Source organism: Pipistrellus hanaki, assembly GCF_964339955.1.
Source record: "Pipistrellus hanaki genome assembly, chromosome: 20".
NCBI classification, from domain to species: domain Eukaryota; kingdom Metazoa; phylum Chordata; class Mammalia; order Chiroptera; family Vespertilionidae; genus Pipistrellus; species Pipistrellus hanaki.
The window spans coordinates 14,567,328-14,593,912 of NC_140522.1; the positions used below are offsets into that span (position 1 = coordinate 14,567,328).

The 26,585-nt window shown below is 39.9% G+C and overlaps 2 long non-coding RNA genes across 2 annotated transcripts in view; both read left to right on the forward strand.

The window, feature by feature from the left end:
* Positions 1-26,585, forward strand: part of LOC311614114 — a 383,323-nt gene that overhangs the window by 121,850 nt on the left and 234,888 nt on the right. The gene's annotated exons all lie outside the window — the stretch shown is intronic.
* The window catches only part of LOC311614115, a 100,899-nt gene that overhangs the window by 71,466 nt on the left and 2,848 nt on the right, over positions 1-26,585 (forward strand). The gene's annotated exons all lie outside the window — the stretch shown is intronic.

Here is a 26,585-nt window from a genome sequence, read left to right on the forward strand (position 1 = left end):
CTTGCAGCATGATGCTTCCAAGCAAATGTCAAAAAGCCTTGGCCCAGGATACTGTCAGTTTCCTTATTCAAAACTTGATTTATTGAGTTGTCAGCTATATGGCAGTAGAGCTACTGCTAACTCTTAAAAAGTTCGAAATGGAGATTGGCAGGGCCAGAAATGGCAGCTAGTTAAGTGGGCAGGTCGAATTCTTCATGCACTTTATAAGAGTTTCATACTTGTCTCTCTTCTTATTTTTTAAATTTTTAAAAATGTATTTCAGAGAGAAAGGGAAAGGGAGAGAGTTGGAAATATCATCGGCTGCCTCCTACACACCCCACCCTGGGGATCGAGCCTACAACCCAGGCATATGTCCTGACCTGGCATCCATCCCTGACCTCCTGGTTCATAAGTTGATTCTCAACCACTGAGTCATGCTGGCTGGACTCTCCGTTCTTGCACTTTTGTCTTCTTGCACACCCCACCGCTACTTGTCCTGACCATGTCTTCTGTGGTAAGAACCTCAGATGCTGGAGTCAATAAAACAAGAGTTACATCACCAAAGCAAGTAATAGCAAAAAGTAAGAGTAGCATGGGCCTATGGAACAGGGGCAGGCTGGCGAAAGAACAGAGGTAAAGGGAACTGTGGAAGGTGCACAGTGGGATGAAAAAAGCTTTCAAATCCGTGGATGGAAAGGGAGGAGGTGGTTGTTCAGGTGGTATAATACTAATAGAGCCAGAAAGGCCTCAGCATATCGGCAGATATTACTTTCCATCTTCATCAGAGAATGGCCCTGCAAACTACAAAGTGTGGAATAGTCATTACTGAGAGTGTATTAGAGCCTGATTTCTGAGTTAGATGGAAAAACCACACGGATCCTTCAGAAGCCTAAATCTGCATCCCAAGTCACCTGGGATTTTTACCATGGTCTCAAGGTCACATCATGTATTTTGTGAGAAATTACCAGAAAAATGGAGTCCTAATTAAAGGGGAGCATTGTTTAGAAGTGAAAGACCTGAAGTAAGATGGATATTGGTTCTTGGCAATAGATGAATGACCAACCAGAGGTCTCATACGTGGTGGCAAAGGCTGTGTGGTTGTCAGGAATCAACATGGACACCACTAATAAGCCTTGTCCAGAATCATTTCCTTTAAGGACCGATTTTCCTTTAAAATTATTGTTTTTGGAAAAGGGATATTCGATTATTTGAATCACAGACTCATAGAGCCACATTTCATGTTAGCTCATTTAGTTCAAATAATGCTACAAACCATCATTTTTTGGCAAGCCTAGATTTCAGTAAAGTATTTGAGAAAATCTCTTATAGCCTTATGAAAGGGAGATGGAAAATTAATTGGATGCTAGTATTATGTTGACTATTATATTTTGAAAAATAAGCTGGAAATTTGTTGAATAATGAATGACGTGGTGTCTTCACAGGGGAGTGCTCAGATAGGCACTGCCATTGTCTTCATTTTTTATCTGAGAAAGCCCAATTACCCTCAAAGAAGTCAACAGAAAAGGAATACTTCAATTTCAGATTTGCAGATAAGAAAGAGCTGGGAGGGTTAGCTGATATGAAAGTAGATAGGCTACCCAGCTGGTGTGGTTCTGTAGTTGAGCTTTCACTTATGAACTTATGAATCAGTGTGGGGCGTGATTCTCTTTCATCATTGGTGTTTCTCTCTCTCTCTCCCTCTACTTTCGTCTCTGAAATCAATAAAAAATATCTTTTAAAAAATAGAGGAACTAAAAATTCAAATAATTTTGTGAGCTAAGGAGGCAAAGTTTATTGTTTGTAAACATCAACTCCTAATTCTAAGCAATATGAGATAGGGGAAATGTAATTTTGTGGAAGTTACAGGAATTTTGGAGTTTCAGTTAACCATATTCTTGTGAACAATATAGTTATAAAGAATCAAATAAAATAGGAAAGAAACAAAACAACCCTACAGTAGGAAAAATAAAACTTAAAGAATTTTAGATGGCATTTCATGAATGGAATTATCTGCGGTCACATACCAGTTAGCTCATTTGTTGTCATTCAACCCAACATTATAAGAATACTCAGTTCCATGTGGCATACCTACTGTAAGGACATTGAAAAGTTGTAGTTTCCAGAACATGTTGTTCTGAGTGGGGAGTGCAATACTTGGATATCATGTCCTAGAGCCACCCTGGAAGGGATTGGGGATGTTTAACCAATGGGAGACTAAGGGGAGCAATGGTGGTTGCCTTCAAATCTGAAAGTATTTTTTGAACAGGATAGAAAACATATTTATTCCAAGGTTTGGGCGAGAAGCAGAGAATTAGAGAAGGTGCAAGGAAATAAAGCCAGCTTAATACAAAGGCAATTAAGAAGTCAGACTGATGGATGGTGTTGAGGGAGGCCTTGGAAGGAAATGACCATTGCTTCTCTCCAGTGGTAGAGATCAAGTTGAACCTACGGACTTGCATTCTTTAAGGGCCACTCCCAATGTTGCTGTCTCTGAAGTCTCTTTCCCTCTGCAAAACATTTCCTTTCTTATCTGTTTTAGACCTCCCAGCACCATACACGGCATCGGGCTATTGTGGGTGTTAGTACATTGTGGATGAAAGCATGGAGCCGGCCAGTGGACAGTCCTGGGCTCTCAGATAATAGCATCCAGCAGAACTAAGAATAACCTGTTTCATTCCCTCCACTATTCTCTTTATTTATTTCTGCTTTGAGTAGCTAACCGTAGAAGAAACTTTGTTCTAAATTGAGTGAGAACAAAAGATATTTCTCTGTTTAAACCGAGAAAAGCATCCCCCCTCCCCTTAATTTGAAGTTTTAATCCTAGATACTGCTGACATTGAGGCAAAATAGCTTGGTTCATTGGGGAATGTTTTGAAATTTTTAGAATGGTCAGGAAACTGTGAAATCATGGGGGATCAAGTTATTCATGAAGAGAAATCATTATTTTTAAAATTGGAATATTAAAAAAAGTAGTGAGTTAATGAAAATGATGCTATCAAAGTTTTGAACGATTGTCTTTTTCCCCCAGTAGCAATAGATTTTGAGATGCAGTAGGTTGGATGTCACTGAGTAATATCCCCCTTTGTTATTGTGTTCCAAAGGCTGATTCAAAAGTCATTGAGAAGTGGATGGAGGGTGCTAAGACTTCTTAATGGAAGAGCAGGCTGTCCCAGGAAATGATGAAGGGCTAGAAAGGCAGCTTGACCAATGCTCGGTGAGTCCTGCTGACCTAGGGGACCTTCCCTTATAAATAACATGTTCTTTTCCTTTATTGTTTGCGGCTATTATTAACATGGTTAGAATATGATATGCCAGCACACTGAGATAAAATATCTTTCATTATAAAGCTTTCTTTGTTTTAGAGTTAATAAAAAGCGACGGATTATTTATATTTTATTTTTGGCCATGATTATAGAAATTTGGATAGAGAGAACAAGAGCTGCCATTTTGTGCCATGATGACAATCTTAGTGTCATGATTACCAATTGCATATTGCTCTTATTGTGCCACATGGTGAAGCATTAAGAAAAACATACTTAATAGTCGAAATTTCCCAGTAATGCTGCATACAGCTTATATTTGGTGAAATCATTAGGCTTCTCTAAATTCATTAACAGAGCTATATCCTGTTGAAACTGATTTGGCTCAGTGGATAGAGCATCAACCTGCTGACTCAAAGGTCCCAAGTTCGATTCTGGTCAAGGGCATATACCTTGTTTGTGGGCACATCCGATGGGGGGTGTACAAGAGGCAGCTGATTGATGTTTCTCTCTCATTGATATTTCTGACTCTGTCTCTCTCCCTTCCTCTCTGTAAAAAATCAATAAAATAATTTTTTATTTAAAAAAAGTGCTATATTCTCCTGAGAGTCAAATATTTCCAATCTAATTTGGCAGGTGTCTACATGAAGCGCCCAGGTGAAATGAACTTTTTTATGCACAATATTTCTGAAGCAGTTAAACTTTTGAGTCCCAAACATTCTGTTCTTACACTACTTGCAGGGATAAAAGCAACTATAATTATGGCATACACTTCTATGGAAATGAACTCAATAATGTCTTAATTTATATGTTCAGGCTTTTGTTAAGGAAATAGATGCAGTTGAATCATCACTGAAAAACATGAAGGAAGTAGAGACACACCTTCCAAGTTGTCCAGTTGCTGGAATCAAAACCTGGGTGCAGACCAAACTAGTTGACTACCAAACCCAACTGGAGAAATATAGCAAGGAGGTCAGTTTTTCAGCTTTCCTGCCTGTGTTTTTCAAGAAGTAGATGCCATTGACAACAGTGATTGCTGTGGCTCATACAGTCTGAAAACCAGAGAGCATACTGATTGTCCAGTTTGGCTCCTCAGGGGGAATGAGCTTGTCGTGCTTAGCAAAGAGCAAGAAAGGCACTGCAGCTGGGACTGAGTGAACGGGGAGATTGAGTGAGTAGTGGGGTGGAGAAGGGTGTTGGGAGGGGCTGTTTATGGCCTTGGAGACAAAGGCGGGGGATTCTGTGTCAAGGATCTCGCCACACAGAAGGGAACTTATAGAGTTTTGAACAGGGAAGTGACATGTGACAGATCACTCTGGATACATCTGGACAGGCAAGATGCCATTGCAGCCTTAAGAGAGCATGGCTCCTGGATTGGGGAGATGGTGGTGAAGGCCATGAGAAATGTTTGGTGTGGACTGTGGTTTGTAAGTAGAGATGAGAGTCTGGTAATGACCTGGAAGTGCGATATATGAAAAAGTGAACAGTCAAGGTCAGGCTAGGAATTTTGCAAAAATGTTCACTTTGTGTGAATGGTGGCGCCATTTACTGAAATGGTGAAGACTCAAGGAGCAGAAGCTTTTGTTGGAGTATGTGTCATGAAGATTTCCATCTGGAAGGGTTCAAGTCCAGATCCATATTAGACATGCAGGTGGAGTTCCTTGGCACTAACCTGTGGAAAGAGGAAGGGGCAGAGTCCAAGGATGCTGAGAAGGGAAGGTCGGCAAGAGGAGAAATGCCAGGAGAGTGTGAGGTCCTGGAGGCGGGTGGAGAAAGCTTCCCACAGAGCCTGGTGCTGGGGATTGCTGAGGCCGATGGGAACTGAAAAACAAGCTCTAGAGTTGTCAAATGGAGGCTTTTAAAGACCCAGAGAAACGGGGTGGGCGAGGGGCATGGGCATCCAAAGGGATGCTTTTGTAATTTGTAAAATTTAGAGATACTACAGGATATTTGCATGCTGGAAAGAAGGACCTCACCTAGGAGGAGAAATAATGATGCAGAAGAGATTGAGGGAACATCATGTCTGAAGTGAAGTCTGTGATTATGTGTGAGAAGGAATGAAATTTACTCTCTAAGCGAAAGAATTGCTGATGCAGTGCCTCTCCCTGGTAATGGAAGGGAAAGGGACTATACTGTTGCTTCTTTTTTGTTAGTGAAACAGCAGTGGAGTGAGGAAAGGGGAGAAAATGTGAAATACAGGAATATTTCACAGACAGTCTTGTGGGTAGGATATCTCTTAATACAGTGTTGTTTTTTTTGTTGTTTTTTTTTTTTTTTTTTTGGTTAGTGTTTATATAAAAATTTTATATTGCATCATTGAGTATTTTTTTCATGTTCCCCCTCTCTCCCCCCAAATTGCTTATTTTGCATAAGTTTTAACTGAAAGGAAAGTTGAAATAATGATACAGGGAGCAGCCTCATGGCCATGTCTGAATTTGCCCATGTTTAGTGTTTTACCATGCTTGCTTTCTCATTTTGTCCCCTGATCTCTCTAAATGCACACATGCATACATATGTACATACATGTATAATTCTTTTGTTTTTGGTTACAAATGTACTTTGGACAAGGATTTGAATATATCCTCACACTTCACCCCTCAGTGAGGACGCTATTACACAAAACCACCACACCATGACACACTTAAAAGGCAGTTAATAGGATATTCCTACTAAAAGCCTGGGTGGCGCTCTGGCTGTCAGGGATGGCCGTGTGCACCATGGGCGCGCAGGTGAGCGGGGCGGGCTGGCCACTGAGCGCAAGGGCGCCAGAGGGGGGTGGACGGGAGGCACATCGGGGAGTCACCCCATGGGGCTGTGTCCCCAGGGCTAAACATCAGGGCAAAGGGCACCCCCTACTCCATCTCCACCTCCACTTCCATCATCACCTCCACCTCCCCCCGGGGGAAATGAGATTCAGCTCCCCTGTTGGGATACACCTGGGACAGGGAGCCACCCACATGCCAAGTCCACCCCCCAGCCTTGACCTGGGGTAGGGGCATGTCACAAACCCCCCGGGTCACTGCCTGGTGCCCCACCCTGAGCTGCACCCCACAATGGAGCAGTGACCTCGCGCCCCGATGACGGAGACAGGGCGTGGAACCCTGGTAGCCAGGCAACCTCTCCCCCACCACAAACCCCAACCCGCTCCTGCTGGAGCAGTCGTGGATGGAGTTGTCCCTATCGCGAAGACATGTTTTGTTGTTTTCGGCAGTCCCCCTGCTGCGACCTGCGAGAGGGCGGCCTTGGCAGCGCTTTCCGCCGCTGCTGCCGCTGCCTCCGCAAGCGGTCCCGGCGCCTTTGGCCCTCTTCTAGATCCAACAACAGAGAGGTAACCCGGGGCGGCCCAGGGCGGCTTGGTGTCCTTACAGCCAGGCCATCACTCTCATCCCCTCACCAACCCACTGGCCCTGGGCACCAGCTTAGGGTTAGAGGTAACCCAGGGGAGCCCAGGGCGGTGTCCCTAGAGCCAGGCCACCACCCTCACCCCCTCAGCAGCCCCATGTCCGCTGGGGCACTGGCCCTGCTGGTGTCCGGGACTCGGGGAAGTCCTGCAGCCCCACTGGGAACCGATTGGGCTTAGAGGGAACCCAGGGCGGTTTGGTTTTCGTAGAGCCAGACCACCACTCTCATCCTCCTCACCAGCCCCATAACCACTGGGCGTTGGCCCTGCAGGGCTATGGGACTCCAGCGGAACTCAGGGGTGTTCTGAAGCCCCATGGGGCACCGGCTTTGACACTGCAACCCCATGGGTGCCCTCACAGACTCTGACAGGATGGAGAGGGAGCCAGATACCTCCACCGAGGACTTGGCAAATAGTGATACTGAAATATTTCTTCTAATTCCCTTTCAATGTGCACGAATTTGTGCACCAGGACACTAGTCTTTCTAATAAAAGGCTAGGTGGTCCTCCCGTTATCTCGCAGTCACAAGATGGCTGTTCGCACAGTGGGGGGCGGGGCCTGGCGGCACTCCAGGGCTCAGGGCCATCCTGCTCATGCTGGCCCTTCAGGGGGGGACTTTGGGACTTGAGGCCATCCCACGGCTCTGGTGGGGTCCTCAGTTTCCTGAGATTTTATTCGACATGTCATTAGTTATCTAATAATTTAGCCAAATTTAGATTTCTCTAAATGTGTATAATCTGATGCTATATGCTTGAATGGGTTTTTCGGGTTAGGAAATAGGGAAAATGGTTTGTAAGTGGCAGTGAGGAGCCAGGAAGGTGATGGATACATACAGACATACTGACATAGACCTTCAGTTCTATGTCTGTCTCTATCTCCCTATCCACTTATTATACCACACATATGACAGTATAGAATTAGTTGTGAATTATTACTTGTTTAAAACATGAAACTGAATGTATGGGACATTTTTAAGTATCCTAAGCAGCAGGCATTTCTCCAGACTACTGCATTTCACTGAGTCCTAAAAAGGTTGAAGAACTTTGAGATAAGCATAATGCTGCCAAACTTTTATTTTGCTAAGAAGGGACAGGCATATGAAATCAACCAACAAGCAAAAACCAGTCTATGTCATCTATTGTACCTAGCCAGGATCTCATGAAAGAAAGAACACTATAATGCCAGAAAATAGAAAATTGATAATTTCAGGGAGTTAATTACAATTTTGAGCTTTGCTCTTTCTGAAAAGTTTGCTAGTGTCTTTATTTATTTTTATTTTTGCATTTCTCTATGGATCCATGAAAATTATATAACTAACTAGTGTCCAGAATCTAGCAAAGAGAATGTTCTGGAAGGGGAGCCCAAGAACTGTGGTGTGTGTGTGTATGTGTGTGTGTGTGTGTGTGTGTGTGTGAAGCTGATCAGATTAAACTGCTGATCAGCCAGGCTTGGGCCAGGGCTGTGTGTATTGCTGGCAGCAGGATCTTAGCGTACCACACTGGCCTGAGATCAAAGCTCCTGTTTGACCCCTTTCTATGTTTATGACTGTGATCCCGATGGAGAGTGGGGACAGGAAAGCCACTAAGCTGTGCCCCTTACTCTCGTGAGAGCCATCTATTCCTGTCCTGGCCGTTGGTGACTATCAGCTGCTCAGCCAACCAGCCCTGGCAGGTGACGCTGCCGTGAGGTTGAACTTGAGTGAGCATGGTCTCTGTGGCCGGCATCACTCCCCTAGTAAGAATGAGTTGGCAGTTAGAGGGAGGAGCTCTTGGGAAATATTTTAGGTTTCTCTGAAATTTTTAAGTTATTGAACCAAGTTGAGAAAAACACCTATTTTCTCATAACATTTTTGTGTCTCTGTGGAATATGAAAGTATAGTAAATTATCAAAATAAAAAGTGTGTAGAACAGTATTTTATGAACATTGTTAGTAACAGCTTCCTCTTCTATGCTTTTAAAATTAAAATTGTTACAGCGAATCCTGTTAAAAAGGAGAAAGTGGGTATTTTGGTTGCATTTTCTTAAAATATATTTTATTGATTTTTTTGCCCCCCTCCCTCCCATGCATACCCTCCCTTCCTAGAGTTTTATGTTCCTTGGTTGTACTTATATGCATGTATACAAGTCCTTCGGTTGATCTATCATCTCCCCCAGATCTCCCTACCCTACCTGCTGTAATTTGACAGTCTGATTGTTGCTTTACTGTATATATATATTTTTTTCTACAATAAACAATGCTACAGTAAAATTCCTTATGACATGTGCTTTTATTGCTTATAACATGTGCTTTTAGGTTACATTCCTTAATTTGGGAAGTTATGAATTTTAAAAATTATAATGGACTAGAAGCCTGATGCACGAAATTCGTGCAAGAGTAGGTCTTGCTTCCCCTGGCTGCTGGCATCAGCTTCCCTCTGGCATCCAGGACCCAGGCTTCCCTCCAGCCATGGCAAGCAGGTTGTTTCTTTCACAACCTGGCTTTGTCCGGAAGGATGTCTGGTCTCATTAGCATATTGTGCTTTGATTATTATAGATATGTCCAGATTAGATTAATATCCAAAATGTGAACTACAATCAGAGTTATCATTATTGTTTTCATTATTGCTTATATTTTCACAGCATCAGCAGAAAGTGTATAAAAGCTTTTATCTGAATTTGAACCCTAAAAGTCTTTGTGGGAAGTTACCACTGTACAGTTAGCTATTAGAAACCTGTCATTTATTGTATTAACACTTATTTATTTGGCTAAATGTCCTTTCTTTTCTAGATTTCTAGTCACAAAGATAAATGGTCTGAACGTCAAGAAAAAGTGAAGAACCTGAAAAAAGACTTAAAGGAAATGCAAGAATGGATGATCGAGGTGGAAGAAGAATACCTAGATAAGAGTTTTGAATACAAGTTACCAGATGAACTTTTGAAAGATGTAAAGGAGATGCAGGTGAGGCTGGGATAGTCAGTATCAGCAGGCTTTATCTCTCCCTTTAAAGTCAATCAATCATACAAAAGACCATCCATCTGTCTGTAAATCATGATTGTGCAATTGACTCTTGAACAACATAGGTTTGAATTGTACGGGTCCATTCATACACACATTTTAAAAAATAGATACTGTAAATGTATTTTCTCTTTCTTATGGTTTTCTTTGTAACTTCCCCCCCCTCTAACTTACATATAACATACAAAATATGTGTTAATTGACTGTTTATTTATTCGTAAAACTGTTTAAGTTATTGGTCAACAGGAGGCTTAGTAGTTAGTTTCTGGGGAATTAAAAGGTACTTATGAATTTTGATCCATTGTGTTGTTCAAAGGTCAATGGTACATAATCCTTCATAGGAGGATTTCAAATTAAAAAAAAAAAAAAAAAGGAAGGGGAACTGCTGTGATTCTAGTAAGGAAGGAAGTTCAACATGGATTCATGAGTTGAATCCATGTGGGGCCCTGTGACTTTTTTTTATTTTAGAACCTGGGGAACCACAAAGACCGAATTAAAAAAATTCAGTGACATCAATCACATTCACAATATTGTGCAATCATCACAACTATTTCCAAAAATTTTCAGGGATAATTTTTTTTTCCATTCGGACCAAAAAAGACTTTCTAGTTTGCTTGGGGTTTATTCTTATTTCATCAGATGTGTTCTGCCAGTTACTACATGGGGCATATGCCGCATGTATATAAGTGGTTTGTTAGAACAGGTAGAGTTGCAGTAATCCATTGTCAAGGGATTTAATATCACTTGGGGCCACAGGATATATTACTTCCCGTGCACTTATATTCCTATGGCAATAGTCTTGAACCCTCTTTTTTTTTTTAATATATTAAAGAACTGGGCGTCATTTCCAAATTTCTAACCTTACTTCAAGTCTCCTTCAGTGTCCAAACTAAAAGAGATAGTGATTAAAGGCTATTTTTAAAAAATAAGATTAAGCAACACATTGAATGTTTTACGCCAAAGTTAACTTGCCTAAAAGCAAAAATCTCTCTGCAGATGTTCTTTAAAAAGTGTTAGATTTTGCCCAGCTTGTGTGACTCAGTGGCTAAGTGTCAACCTGTGAACCAGGAGGTCACAGTTCAGTTCCAGGTCAGAGCACATACCCGGATTGCAGGCTGGATCCCCCGTAGAGGGCTTGCAGGAGGCAGTGAATCAATAATTCTCTCTCATTATTTATTTATTTTTTAAATATATTTAATTGATTTTCTACAGAGAGGAAAAGAGAGGGATAGAGAATTAGAAACATCGATGAGAGAGAAACATCAATCAGCTGCCTCCTGCATGCCCCTCACTGGGGATGTGCCCGCAACCAAGGTACATGCCCTTGACTGGAATCGAACCTGGGACCTTTCAGTCTACAGGCTGAGGCTCTATCCACTGAGCCAAACTGGTTTAGGCAATTTTCTGTCATTATTGATATTTCTATCCCTCTCTCCCTCTCTTTGAAATCAATAAAAATATATTTTAGAATGGATTAGATGTAATCCATGCATTATTATATATGACAAAGGTCTTTTATTATACTTATATTTTCACAGAAGAATAATTTTTAGTGTAACTTTTAAAAAAATATATACATATATGTATATATGTATATATGTATATATATATATATATATATATATATATATATATATATATATATTGATTTCAGAGAGGAAGGGAGAGAGAAAGAGAGAAAGAAACATCAGTGATGAGAGAGAACCATTTGTGGGCTACCTCATGCAGGCCCCACACTGAGGATTGAGCCCACAACCCAGGCATGTGACTTGACTGAGAATCAAACTTGATCTCCTGGTTCATTGGTCAGCACTGAATCCACTGAGCCATGCCAGCTGGGCAGGGTAGATTTTTTTTTTTTTTTTTTTGCTTAAAAATTATTCAGTATATAAGGTATTTTAAAGGTAGCCTACTACATTAACATGCTGATATTTTTATCATGGGCCCAGACTTTGAAAATATTTAATGTCAGTAAACATAAGTTAAGGATGACTTAGGTGTTAAAGTTGCCTGCCTGTTATTAACTGAAAATGTTTATGTGGGACTGTTTTCATTGGGGCATATAATGAGTGAGGATTTATAGCTAGTATTTAATTTAATTTAACTTTATTATATTATTTTTTCAAAATAAGTCTCTCTAGTGCTTACCTAAATAGTGTTCTAAATTAGGTAGTTGAAATCACATAGAGGCTTTAATTTTGGTTTAGCTACTTTAGGAAAAAGAAAGACATTGGTTAGTAAGAAAGAGGGACAATTTTCATTTCTATCCATCCCTGGAACAGAGAGCAAAAGAGGATGTGCTGCAAAAGGAAGTCCGAGTAAAAATACTGAAAAAAAACATCAAGTTAATAGCTAAAAAGGTGCCCTCTAGTGGCCAGGAATTGACTAAGAAGCTGAAGGTTGAGCTGGAGAATTATCAACTTCTTTGCAAAAGAATTCGAGGAAAGTGCCAAGCACTTGAGGTATGCTATTTTTTTTTTTTTCTCAGTGATATCGATATGTTTCTGAGATTAAAACTTTGTAATGTACTGACCATTTCCATTTCTTGGGGAAAAAACTTGATTTTTTTCCCCAAACACTGCATCATAAAGGAAAATAGTTCTTGGTTAATAGGTTAATAAAATGAAGCAGGGATAACAACATATAGGGGATCAAGATCTGCCCTCAATTAAGGTTCATGGGAAAGTCATTTAACATCTTTCGACTTTACATTTTTCATATTTGAAATCAAGGTTTTTATATCACAGGTGATCTATAGGCAGATTCTATAGATTCTAGAACAGTGTACTGTGAACATCTCTTTTGTTTTTCCTGGTTAGTGCACAGACAGAAATGAAGATTTTTAAAATGTTTTGTTTAGAGTGGCATCTACAGTTAGAATCACCTGAAAGGCAGTAGAGGAAGTAGAACTTGAATATGCTGGTAATTGACAGGGCAATGGGATTAAGATGCAGATGATTCTATGAGTTTTGTTTTTTATTTAAAATAAAATTGAGTTCTTATTTGTTTCTATATTAGTGTGACTTTTATGTCATTAAAATAGTTTAGGAGCACTTCAATTTAAATTCAGCTCAACCTCAAATAAATGACCATGTTGAAGTATATCCTAAATGGTAAACAGCGCAACTATAATATTTAAACTGAACTCTACCGTTACTTGCTTGTTCTGAAACTATTTTGTGGTAAACATAATCATGGATAATTAAGACTAGTTAATAAGATAACTACAACTCAAAACCTCACTCTTTAATATTAATATATTATTTAATGTAAAATACAGGAGGTTACTTATTTGAGAAATTAAAATTCTATAAACAGAACATGTGGTGTTATGCATGCTTAACCTTAAGTCCTATTGAATGATATTGGAATTGGACTTTACTACAGTTTTATATATGTTTTCTTCTCTGTCATAACCACCCTTGATTTTGCTCTTTTTTCTTTTCCTTTTATTTCTAGCCAAAATAACAACTCATTATATATATTTTTAAATTAATTTTCTTTTTATTGATTTCAGAGCAGAAGGGAGAGAGAGAGAAACATCAGTGATGAGAATCATCAATTGCTGCCTCCTGTATGCCTCACACTGGGGACTGAGCCCACAATGCCCTTTCCTGCAATGAAATGGTAACTTCCTGGATCATAGGATGATGCTCAAACACTGAGCCATACCGCCTAGGTTACATAATGAATGGAGTCCCAAAATTATCCCACTCTAACAAAGACCACATATATTGTGTCATTTCTTCAAGCTGTCTTTATTCCAGAAGTAACATCCTATCTAAGAAAAGAGTAATATGCAAATTGACCCTCACACCAAGACAAAATGGCTGCCCTCATATGGTCAAAGATGGCTGCCCTCATGTGGATACAAGATGGCAGCCACATAATGACCACTATAAGATAGCCTGCAGGGGAGGGCAGTTGTTGGCAGTTAAGGGTGACCAGGCCAGCAGAGGAGGGCAGTTGGGGGAGACCAGGCCACCAAGGGAAGGCAGTTGTGGGAGAAACCCAGGCCTTCAGGGGAGAGCAGTTGGGAGGGGCTGGGACTGCAGTGGAAGGCATTGGAGGGGTGTACCAGGCCTGCAATGGAGAACAGTTGCGAGGGACCCAAGCCTGCAAGAGAGGGCTGTTGGGGGTCCAGGCCAGCAGGGGAGGGCAGTGGGAGCCAGCAGTCCTGGATTATTGAGGGATGTCTGACCACGCATTTAGGCCCGATCCCACTAACAGGCTGTCGGACATCCCTCAAGGGGTTCCAGATGGGAGAGGGTGCAGGATGGGCTGAGGGACACCCTACACCTCATACACAAATTTTGTGCACCGGGCCTCTAGTTTTAAAATAAGGAATGAGGGTTTGGAATTGCTTTGAGAATTAATATTATACTTACTTTGAAATTAGTTTGAGAGAAGAGAAGGAAAAATGCAAAAAAAAAAAAAAAAAAAAAAAAAGATAAAGGTAAAGGTAGAAGAGAAAAGATAAGGGCTTGATATTTATAAGATGGTAAATGAAAAAGGACGAAAAAAGGGTTTAAAAGTAAAAACTATTTTAAAATATGTCAGCGATTTCCCAGGAATATTGGGCAGAAATAGACCAAATTTCTAACTTAGAGTGAGAATGCCCTTCTTAGAGGAATCCAAATGTATCACCTTGATTATTTTTAGACTCCTGAAAAAGATATGAAATCAGGAACTAGTTCAGACTTACAGAAGAATAGAGGTAATACTATTAAAACATCTTTTCACTATAACTAATGTTAACTTTTTGCCATAGTTTCTCAGATCCCATTTGAGTATTGGGTACATTAGTATTGTAAAATCTGATTTCTTCTTTTCCATCCCATGTCATTTCTCTCTTGAAGTAATCATCATCCAGAAGTTGGTGTATATTCTTCCCAACTATGTTTTTATATTGGTAATATATATACACCCACTTATGTCTCAGTTATCTATTTCTATACAACAATCTCCCCAAAACGTAGTGACTTTTAAAATATATTTTATTGACTTTTTACAGAGAGGAAGAGAGGAATAGAGAGTTAGAAACATCGATGAGAGAGAATCATCGATCAGCTGCCTCTTGCACACCCCCTACTGGGGATGTGCCCGCAACCAAGGTACATGTCCCTGACCATAATCGAACCCAGGACCTTTCAGTCCACAGGCCGACGCTCTATCCACTGAGCCAAACCGGTTTCGGCCATAGTGACTTTTAAAACGTTTAAAGCTACTGATTATTTCTCATGGTTCTGTGTTTGAGGTGTCTCAGTGGGGTGGCTTCCTGCTCCATGCTGTCTATGACTAGCTCACTCAGGTGGCTGCATTCGACTGGGGGCTCAGCAGGGACATTCACATTGGCCTCTCTCCACAGGGCCTCCCAGTCTCACAGCTTCTCTACCACAAGGCAGCTGGCTTTTCAGAGGCAGAAAGCGGGAGCTCCCAGTCCTCTTCAAGGCTTGGCCTCCAATTTGACAGTGTCACATCTGTAACATTCTTTTGGTCTAAGCAAGTCACAAGGCCAACCCCCATTCCAGGGCAGGAGAAAAGAATTTCACCACTTAATGGGAGTAATGGCAAAAAACCATGGCCATCATTAATCCACCATAGTTCATCCTCTGGTCATACGTTAGTGACAGTCCTCTCACATGCAAAATGCACTTACACTGTCCCAGGGACTCCCTAAGGCTTATCCAATACAGCATCCAGTTCGAAACCCTGCCTTAAGCCTAAACAGATGTGACTCTCAGGACAGTTTCTTTAGGTGCAGGTGTGGCACCGTGCAATCTCGTGACTTGCCCATTAGAAAGAGAAGTTTATCGGACCCCATACACACACATTCAAAGGTGAGCTAGGCATAGGCACTCCATTCAAAAAAGTGGAGGCAGTGGAAGGTACATGGCAGTCACTATTCATAGTGACTCAGAATTGTAATACTAGTCCTTCTGAAATCTGGCCAGGGCCCCTACACCCGGGGCGGGACTGGTGCTCGGTTAGGGCCCAGTTCTGTTTCCTGGGAATGCTGCTCATTTTTCCTTCCCCATCAGAACATGGGCTCTGCTTGCTGTTGCAGCCGAGTAGATGTCTCTGCTCCTCTCCACCTGTAGAAATTTGGGGGACCAGACACACCTTTTCTCGTTCAGTCTCATTCAGGGGCTGGCACATGGCAACCTGAGGGTCAAATCTGGTTTGTGTCTCTTCCACAGTGGCCTGTGAGCTAACAATGGTGTGTATGGTTTCAATTTTTAAAGGGTTATTAACAACAAACCAAAACACACACAAAATAAACAGAAGAATCTGTGGCAGGGACCAGATGTGGCTTGTGAAACTTAAAATATTACCTGACTGGCCTTTAATAGAAAAGGTTGCTGCCCCCTGACCCTGGCAACACAACTCATTCGCAGTGCAGGCTGGAACGTGCCTCCTCTCAGTCAGTGGACCTCAAAGAAAAGCAACCGGGGGGCTCCACATGAAATTCTCTTTCCTACATTTATCTGTAAATGGGCTCCTCTTCTGTGAGGAAGGGGCTGTGCCTCCCATAACTTTCTCCTAGGAAGTGGGGGGTATAAATTTATCCCCCTGAAACTCCTCACAGAAATTGGGAGTTAGCGATTGCCATTAATACAGTTAGTATAGCTCCATTTGGGGCAAAATATGGTTCTTTGCACATATAGACATGTTCCTATGAATTTAGAAAACAGTTGGAAAGAGTATACAGCAAATTGTTACATCCATTAGCTCTGAGTTGGAATAGGATGGGCCCATAGAATTCCAGTTTTCTATATAATTGTTAAAAAGTGTTGCGATTATGAGTGCTTTTACCTTTCTAGTTTAAAAGCAAACTAATAAAATATTCCTTTTTTGTTACTAGTTAAGTAATTTATTTTTGACTTTTAACCAGGTCCTTGGAATTTATTTTCCTGTAAAGTGTGAGGCAGCTCGCCCGTCTTTGCCTCCCGTCTTCCCTCCAATTGGTCCAGTGTGATTTACTAAAGAATGAGGTTTTCTTTCATTTATTTGAAATTTCAATTCTATCAGTTTCTGGGTCTTCAGCTATGCTCCTCTATCTAAATGCAGTGGCTGTTGAGTGGAGATAATATGTAGCGATGAAGATGCACTCATCTCTAAATAGCTGCTTGTCTAATGCCCCTTCCTCCTTGCCTATTCTAGGAAGTGTGGTCGTGCTGGCTGCAATTTCTGCATTATTTGGACCTTGAGACCAGCTGGTTGAACACCCTTGAGAAGAAGGTGAGAAGCCTGAAGACCCAGCCAGAGAAGGAAGATGCTATCCTCGAGGCCAAGAAGGTGGGCATCTGCGTTCTCCCTGCTATTTCTTGTTGTAGGGAAGCCAAATGAGTGTTAAAATGAGGAATCTTCTGCCTTATGCCAGCAAGGCATTTAATCCCTCAGCAGCTTTCAGTGTTGCCTTCCATTGCTTGAAGTGTTTGTGCCATCCTTTATGTTTAGATTAATGATTGACCCACTAACTCAGTCCCCGAGGTGGGTACTTGATAATTAGTGTATTGTAGACGTCAGGAAAGCACTGCAGTGATTTTCCTGCCTCTTTTTACCAGTCCCTGGACAGAGGGAACTCTGCCTTAAGGCATTAGAACGATTGTTCTCTTGTTTCTTCATAAAATTATTTTCGCTCCTAAGACACGGCAATGACTGTGTTCACAGTGGCTCCTTCCATGTTATCTTCAGATGTGACAAGTTGGAGGACAGGGTAGGGAGGGAAGAGTGAGAAGTGTGGGATTCTGTCCCAGGAGCTTGTCTCAAGGCCCATTTGAATTCCTTGTGGCCAAGAAATGCATCTGATTTTTCTTTCACGATGACTTCATATCTGTTTATTAAATGAAATTTATTATGAAGACAGTAGAGCTGCTTAAAAAAAGAGGAAGAGGCTAGGAAGAAGATAGATATGCTTTTGAAATTATAGGGACACATGGTAATTTAGCGGATGCCTGGATTAAAGGTCAGAAATAAGTCAAAGGTGGTACCTGAATCCCAGGAGCTGGATGCTCTGCTGGAGAAAAGATGTCACTTCTCAGATAAAGGAGCAGAGTGAGAGGTGAAGAGCATGAAAACAATGAAAAGCTTAGTTTAAAAATGAATATTTTCTTAACATGAGAATCAAAATATGTGCACTCTAGAAATACGGAAAATGCAGAAAAGTATAAAACAAAATCTAAGGTAAGTACTTTTAGATATTTTGGCAAATTTCTTCCTCCTCATCATCATCATTATTATTATTATTATTATTATTATTATTATTAATCCTCACCTGAGGATATTTTTTTTCATTGCTTTTCAGAGAAAATGGAAGGAGAGAGGGGGTTGAGGGAGAGAAAGAAAGAGAGAGAAAGAAACATCAGTGTGTGAGAGACACACTGACTAGTTGCCTGTTGCACAAGCCCCAAGCAGGGCGGGTGAGGAATGAACCTGCAACCCAACTAGGTGCCCTGACCAGGAATTGAACCTCGGCTCTTAGGTTCCCAAACTGACCTGTAACCACTGAGAAGCACCTGGCAGGGCTCTTCCTAATTATTGTTATTTTTAACGTACGCACTGGAAGGTAGTAAGTTATAATAACTGGATCAAAGACTTTGAAATCATGAGTCAAGTTGGAATCTTAGCTCTTCTTTTTACCGTATGTACCAGTATGTAGGCTATGTACTTAAGCTCTCTGAACTTCAGTTTTCCCATCTGTAATACGAAATAATATTTAACTCCAAAGTTACTTAGGTTTATGTACACATAAAGTGTGTATACAAAATAGCACCTAGCTTTCTGTATGTGTTACAGAAAATTGAGTACGTATTTTTCAAAATATAATCAACAGTTTGAAATAGTTTTGCTTTATACTATTGTTTTCTGCTTTCAAACTTTGCATCACACCATGGAAATTTTCCCATGTAATTAGTAATTACTAAAATTATCTATGAAGTTGTATTGTCATATATCATCTTTTATGCTGAGTTCTCGATTCTATGTATTTTTAATACCATTATGGATATTTTTTAAAATTAATTATTCCTCGTCTTGTTTCTTGGGTAGAAAATGGAATTACTTGTTTAAAAAAATGGACACTTTTGGATCCTTGATACATTTTGCCTCAATTAAGTGCATTATTTTCCCCTTCCTGTCCCTGTCCAGTCTCTAGAATCCCTTTTGCAACATCCAGCAGATAATCGCACCGAGATCCAGGAACTTGGCCAGACTCTCATTGATGGTGGAGTAATGGATGAGTTGATAAGTGAGAAACTGGAGGCTTTCAACAGTCGATATGAAGCACTGCGTAGCCTGGTAAGAACTGGGACGCGCATGAGAGTAGATTAGTTGTTTGTGAGACGAAGCTGACCTCAAGAACTTGTGCCAAGGGGAAAAGCTTGTAACCAACATGAACGGGGATGTTGCAGGCTTTGAAATACTTGCTGAGAAAGAGTAAATCCAACTCTATGGAGGCAAAACTCGATGATTAAAAAGAAAAAATCTATCTTTGAGATGGTTTCTATTTATGAACTATTTCATTTCCTTTCAATTACATTATAGCTGTATGTAAGAATAATTCACATTGTACTAGAAATACTAGGGAGGGCAGAATTTGAAATAAGCTGTTATAAGTGGTCTCAGAATCCTCCAAACAACCTGAAACAACATTTGAGGCAGCCACAGCCATTTGCACACTATTTCACACCACCTAGTTCTTAAATATAATTGTGAGATTTTAAAAATGGGTGAAATAATAATGCTATGAGGTTGGCGAAAATGGGGGCAATTCAGAGACACTCAAATTGGTAAAACCATTGCTGTAAATGAGTGAAATTAAAGTCAGCTCAAGTAAATGCTCACTTCTTTTCTGATACTCCATTCCTCTGATTAATGACAGAAGGTCCAGGTAAGAATATCTTTTTAAAGGATGATTTTCCTTCCCCAGCTGCTGATTGGCCAGGAACCATTGTCACCTGAATCTCGGGTCACCACGGAAGAAGCCCTTGAGGCTGATGTGCCTTACTCTGACGTGGAAAAATTTGAAACCAACATTGGATATATGCAAAAAGTTGTGGAAAAGCATTTGGAATCCAACCATAAAGGTGAAAAGGTTGGTTCAGAGATTTTCAAACTATGCCGTTCTTATGTTTATTTTCTGTTAAGTATAGTTTTACATCAATATTGTTTACCCAAACATCTGCCAAACATGATTTTCTGATGTGCAAATATGATTTTCTGATGAGTGTCGATGTAATTGATTTAGTAATGCTTAAAAAATAGACATTGCACTTTCTGACTAAAAACAGAGTTATCTGAATGCTAAACCAGCTAGCATTCTTTATGTTTTAACATCGAATGTGACATATTTTAAGAAAAACCTGACTTATTTTGCTGTGTATAATTTCGATGAACATATCTTGAGTTATATTTTGTAGGTAAGTTTTCCTCCTTGGGAACTGATGGCAAGTGACCCTATATGCATTTTCCTTCTGAGTAAATGTATTCTTTCTAAACATGCAGATGGATGAGGAGAGAGCCCAGGTTGAGGAAGTTCTCCAGAGAGGAGAACAAATGTTAAATCAACCTATAGAGAAGAACAAAACACAAGAGATAAGGTTCAAGATAGTGCTTTTGAGCACAAAATACAAAATACAATATAACTAAGGTATTGTCATGAGGTTGCTATGAGGTTGGCGAAAATAGGGTAATTCAGAGATGCTCAAATTGGTAAAACCATTGCTGTAAATGAGTGAAATTAAAGGCAGTTCAAGTAAATGCTCACTTCTTTTCTGACATTCCATTTCTCTGATTAATGACAGAGGTCCAGGTAAGAATATCTTTTTAAAGGATGATTTTCCTTCCCCAGCTGCTGATTGGCCAGGAACCACTGTCACCTGAATCTCTGGTCACCACTGAAGAAGCCCTTGACGCTGACGTGCCTTACTCTGACATGGAAAAATTTGAAACCAACATTGGATATATGCTAAAAGTTGTGGAAAAGCATTTGGATTCCAGCGATGACGATGAAATGGTTGGTTCAGAGTTTTTCAAACTATGCTGTTCTTATGTTTATTCTCCGTTATAGTTTTACATCAATATTGTTTACCGAAACATCTGCCAAATAGGATTTTCTGATGTGCAAATATGATTTTCTGATGAGTGTCGATGTAATTGATTTAGTAATGCTTAAAAGATAGACATTGCACTTTCTGACAAAAAACAGTGTTATCTGAATGCTAAACCAGATAGCATTCTTTATGTTTTAACATCAAATGTGAAATATTTTAAGAAAAACCTGACTTATTTTGTTGTGTATAATTTAGATGAACATATCTTGAGTTATATTTTGTAGGTTAGTTTTCCTCCTTGGGAACTGACTGCAAGTGACCCTATATGCATTTTCCTTTTGAGTAAATGTTTTCTTTCTAAACTTTCAGATGGATGAGGAGAGAGCCCAGGTTGAGGAAGTTCTCCAGAGAGGAGAACAAATGTTAAATCAACCTATAGAGGAGAACAAAAAACAGGAGATAAGGTTCAAGATACTGCTTTTGAGCACAAAATACAATATAACTAAGGTATTGTCATGAGGTTGCTATGAGGTTGGAGAAAATGGGGTAATTCAGAGACGCTCAAATTGGTAAAACCATTGCTGTAAATGAGTGAAATTAAAGTCAGTTCAAGTAAATGCTCACTTCTTTTCTGACACTCCATTCCTCTGTTTAATGACAGAAGGTCCAGGTAAGAATATCTTTTTAAAGGATGATTTTCCTTCCCCAGCTGCTGATTGGCCAGGAACCATTGTCACCTGAATCTCTGCTCACCACGGAAGAAGCCCTTGAGGCTGACGTGCCTTACTCTGATGTGGAAAAATTAGAAACCAACATTGGATATATGCAAAAAGTTGTGGAAAAGCATTTGGAATCCAAAGATGAGGAAGTAAAGGTTGGTTCAGAGTTTTTCAAACTATGCTGCTCTTAGGTTTATTCTCTGTTAAGTATGGTTTTACATCAATATTGTTTACCCAAACATCTGCCAAACATGATTTTCTGATGTGCAAATACGATTTTCTGATGAGTGTCGATGTAATTGATTTAGTAATGCTTAAAAGATAGACATTGCACTTTCTGACTAAAAACAGAGTTATCTGAATGCTAAACCAGCTAGTGTTCTTTATGTTTTAACATCAAATGTGAAATATTTTAAGAAAAACCTGACTTATTTTGTTGTGTATAATTTAGATGAACATATCTCGAGTCATATTTTGTAGGTTAGTTTTCCTCCTTGGGAACTGATGGCAAGTGACCCTATATGCATTTTCCTTCTGAGTAAATGTATTCTTTCTAAAAGTTCAGATGGATGAGGAGAGAGCCCAGGTTGAGGAAGTTCTCCGGAGAGGAGAAAAAATGTTACATCAACCTATGGAGAAGAACAAAAAACAACAGCTTTGGTTCCAGTTACTGCTTTTGTGCACAAGATACAACAAAACTAAGGTTTTGTAATGGGGAGTGTCTGTGCCACTGAATAACTCAGCCCTTGTCAGTTGATGTTTGATATTGCATTCAAAACACACCATTTGGAATATTGTCTCCTCCTTTTTGGTGTGCATCGATGAACATTTTTTTACTTTTAGGAGGGAAAAGAGTCAAAGAAAATAGGGAGCATAAAATCTTATTATGGGCATCTCTGTTGGATTTCTGATAATGTACTAAATCTTAAAAGGAACCTTCCTTTTTCTTAGAATAGATTCCTACTTTGGATCTTTAATTTATATAGAGTTGCCTGACCGTGTCAAAAAAAATGTCTAGCCGAAACCGGTTTGGCTCAGTGGTAGAGCATCGGTCTGCGGACTGAAAGGTCCCTGGTTCGATTTCGGTCAAGGGCATGTACCTGAGTTGCAGGCACATCCCCAGTAGGGGGTATGCAAGAGGCAGCCGGTCGATGTTTCTCTCTCATCGATGTTTCTAGCTCTCTATATCTCTCCCTTCCTCTCTGTAAAAACTCAATAAAATATATTTTTTTAAAAATGATTAGTTTACAAATAACCAAATTTGGGAAGTTGATAAACTATGATTTATATTCTAGAAAAGCTTCACTACCAGCTCCCTTTTCAATGGCCATAATCCCAGCCACATTATAAATGAACTGCTGTTCCCCCAAGGTCTGTTCTTGTAACACATAAATGCAGAACTCTAGATTAAACATCTTTTTATTAACTCGATGATTTTAGTCTTGAGTTTCGGGTTCATTTAGGAATTATAACCATTTTCAGGGTCACTAACTCAATGAACATGATATTTGTGATCATTTTACTATACTTTTGAACTTACAGGGGAATATCATTTTTCGGAAGCTCAATGTAGAGACACAGTGAAACTATGAAAGAAGCTACCTTAATTCATGAGTAGATGAACTGTGGTTATTTGCAAATAGTAGCCAGCATTTATTAAATTGTAGCCATATACAAGTAAAAGAATTCAACTCCTTAAGGACAAGTGTGTGGCCCATCACTTTTGTTATTTTGAAAGTTCTGATTAGAGGACACAGAAAATAGAGTAATTAGGGAAGATAAGTAGTCTACTCGGTTTAGCTTAGTTTTCTCTGAAGTTAGGGTTTTAGGACCTTTTATTGTCTTATGTAGAAGATTCATCTTCTATAATATTGTTCTCCAGCATTAAGATTGGATATTGGATTACCTGTATGCTATTTTAATTAAAAATCCAATTACATTTCTTGTTATGTTATCAATTCTTATTTAACTTAGTTACATTTTTAACAGTGAGGCCATGAGGTCTTAAATATAATTGTGAGATTTAAAAAATGGGTGAAATAATAATAATATTAAAATGTTTCATTTCATATGGAAGGTTATGATTTGCCGCATGTTCTCCTGTCCTCAGTAACTCAGGAAGGAACCTGTTATGCTTTCCTGTTTGATAAATGAGTTTCAGTGGCATTGGTCATAAAGTGAAACATTTCTGTTTAAGAGCAGGCTGCAGACGAAAAGTAGAATAGAGATTGTTAAGGGTTTGCATAGCAAAGCAGGGCAAAAATATAAAAATTCAAAACATAGTTTTAAAAAATTTGATTCCAAGTATTGTACTTTTCCACAAAATAATCTTGTGCTTTTTTCAGTTAATTGTGGGGATATTTTAAGAGATATACATTGTTATTGTTAATGATTTTACAGGCAATTCCTATTCAACAGAGGAGAACAGGCCAACTAGCTTCTGGAATTAAAGCATCACTTCCCCCTGCAGATTATTTGGTTGAGATTAACAAGTTTTTACTTTCTATGGATGATGCTGGATAGCTGATCTGGAAAGATCAATTAGTTATTAACTTTGTAAAGGGGGTTTCAGGGAGACAGATGATGACTTAGATTTGGACATGTCTGAATATCTAATTGACAGACTGAAAGTATATTTTTGAGAGTCCTTGGCATCTTTAAACTCTGTGAGGTAGATGTAACCATTAGAAACCAGGACCCAGGGAGAGAAGCCTGAGTCAATGGTAGAAACCAAAACTCCTACCCTTTAGAATGTTAGCATTTGATGGATGGGCAGATGAGAATGAGCTGGTAAAGGACACTTAGAAGGTCAGAGAGAGGTGGGAGGAAAGTCAGGAATACAGACTGTTCAGAGTTCAAGGGAGGGTGTGTGACAGCATTAAATGTTACAAAGGGCCAGGGCAGCTAAGGAATGGATGGCGTTCTTTTTTTTTTTTTTTTTTTTTAATTGATTTCAGAGGTGATGGGAGAGGGAGGGAGAGAGAAGCATCAGTAATGAGAGAGAACCATTGATTGGATGACTGACTCCTGCATGCCCCCTGAGACCAGGGAATGTGCCCTGGATGGGAAAGGAACCATGATCTGGTTCATAGGATGATGCTCAACCACTGAGCCACACGGTTGGGCTGGATGGTATTTTGATAGTAATGTTGGTGGAGTAGGGGCTTAAGCAAGACTGCGGTGGATAGCAAAGCTGTCATGTAGGGTAACACTTTCTCTTTGGGAAACAAGATCACCTTTATTTATATGGTACTCTTCTCTTTCCACTTGGCCGGATGCTATAGGTATGCAGAGATGTGCCAACTGCACTGAAGGAACGCAGCCAGGAGCCCTGCTCTGTTTCTCAGACAAGAACTGCTGGTAAGATACAGTTTATTCCTTAACCATTTTTTATAAATATAGCAAGACATTATAACTATGACCATCATATATGAATTAGAGAAAACTTTAAACTGAAAAACACAACACAGTTGTGATCTGTTACTCTACTTTCAATTACTTGAAAGGAATGTCTTCTTTAAACCCAACACATAATTGCCTGCAAGGCACTCATGAGAGATAAGCTTTTTGCCTTTCTTGGAAAAAGAGCGGAACCTGGTCCCCAAGAGAGCCTGGGAAGGGAAGGGAGGAGGCAAGGTGGGAAACTGAGGACATGCGGGTTTTCAGAAAGTCAGCTATAACCATTACCCAACATGCCCTGGGAGGGGTGTAATTGCATGCAGATCATGACTGAGAACAAAGGATTAGGTATCCCGGAACCAGGTGGGAGATGGGGTTTTAGAAGAGTTCTCCATCCCAGGGAAGCTATTTACTGATAGATGCCAATGATCATTTCTGTGTGGAGGGAAAAGTTTTCTCACTATTTCCTTCTCTCCTTGTCCCCATCAGAGTACGGGTTATGGCACCATAGCTGTAACACCGTACCTTGCAAACTCTCTGAAACACCGTGCCCTGCTCTCTCTCTTGACTCTTACTGGCCCTTTAATTTTGGAATTGGAAATTTCAGTAGATGATTTTGTCAAGATATATGCAAACCTGTTGGGGCTTTTAATTTAAGTTGTGCTGAATTTATGGATTGACGCCTTATCTAATATACTGTATGTTAAAGTAGGCTCCAGATGGCTCTAATAATTCAGCTACCTTGTGAAAAACTAAAGACAAACAATCAACCTTCCATCATTAAAAACAGAAGATAAGAACAAACAACTGAGAGAGAATAATATATATCCAATATATATATTTTGAAGAAGACAAGAATCTCTAACTGAAAGTTCTGGAAAAACAATCTTCCAGGACAGATTTATGGATCTGATCACCCAAATTTGATAACATCTATATGTTAAAAACAAAACACACATTAAAAATCCTAAAGTAGAAACAATGTTTTCATCAATATGGCAAGATTCACCGTTCCTATAAAAAATGAGTCCTTGCAAATATTATAGAAAAGGAAGCAGATAAAGACCACAGTTATAAATTATACTATATTTGGTTAACAAACAAAAAAAGTTTGCTCTCACTGATAATAAAAAACAAGTAAATGAGCACAGTGGTGAGCACTTTGTGTTCATCCATTGAGACAGAGTATCATTGGTGTATATCATGGATGCGGAGTCCACATGTTGCTGTTGCAAATCTCAGTTTTTAACTTTTAAGGAAAATTAGCACTGCTATTTTATTTTGCTAATAAATATTAAATACATTACTTTTATTTTCATGTTTTCTGATCTAGTCATTCTGCTTTAGCAAATCGATACCAAAGTGTTCATCAGAAAAATGTTAAGTACTCTATACAAATGGAAGGAGCCAACTAAGTATCTAGCTATAGGGAAAGAGTTAAGTAACAGGTAGTGAATATATATACATATTAGAGGTCTGGTGCATGAAATTTGTGCATGGTGGGAGAGTGTCCCTCAGCCCTGCCTGCACCCTTTCCAATCCGGGACCCCTCAGGGGATGTCCCTGTGGGATTGGACCTAAACCCGCAGTCAGACATTTCTCTCACAATCCGGGACTGCTGGCTCATAACCGCTCACCTGCCTGCCTGCTTGATCACCCCTAACTGCCTCTGCCTGCCTGCCTGATTGCCCCTAACCACTCTCCCTTCCCTGACAGCCTGATTGCCCCTAAGCACCTCTGCCTCAGTGCAGCCACCCTGGCTTTGTCCAGAAGGATGTC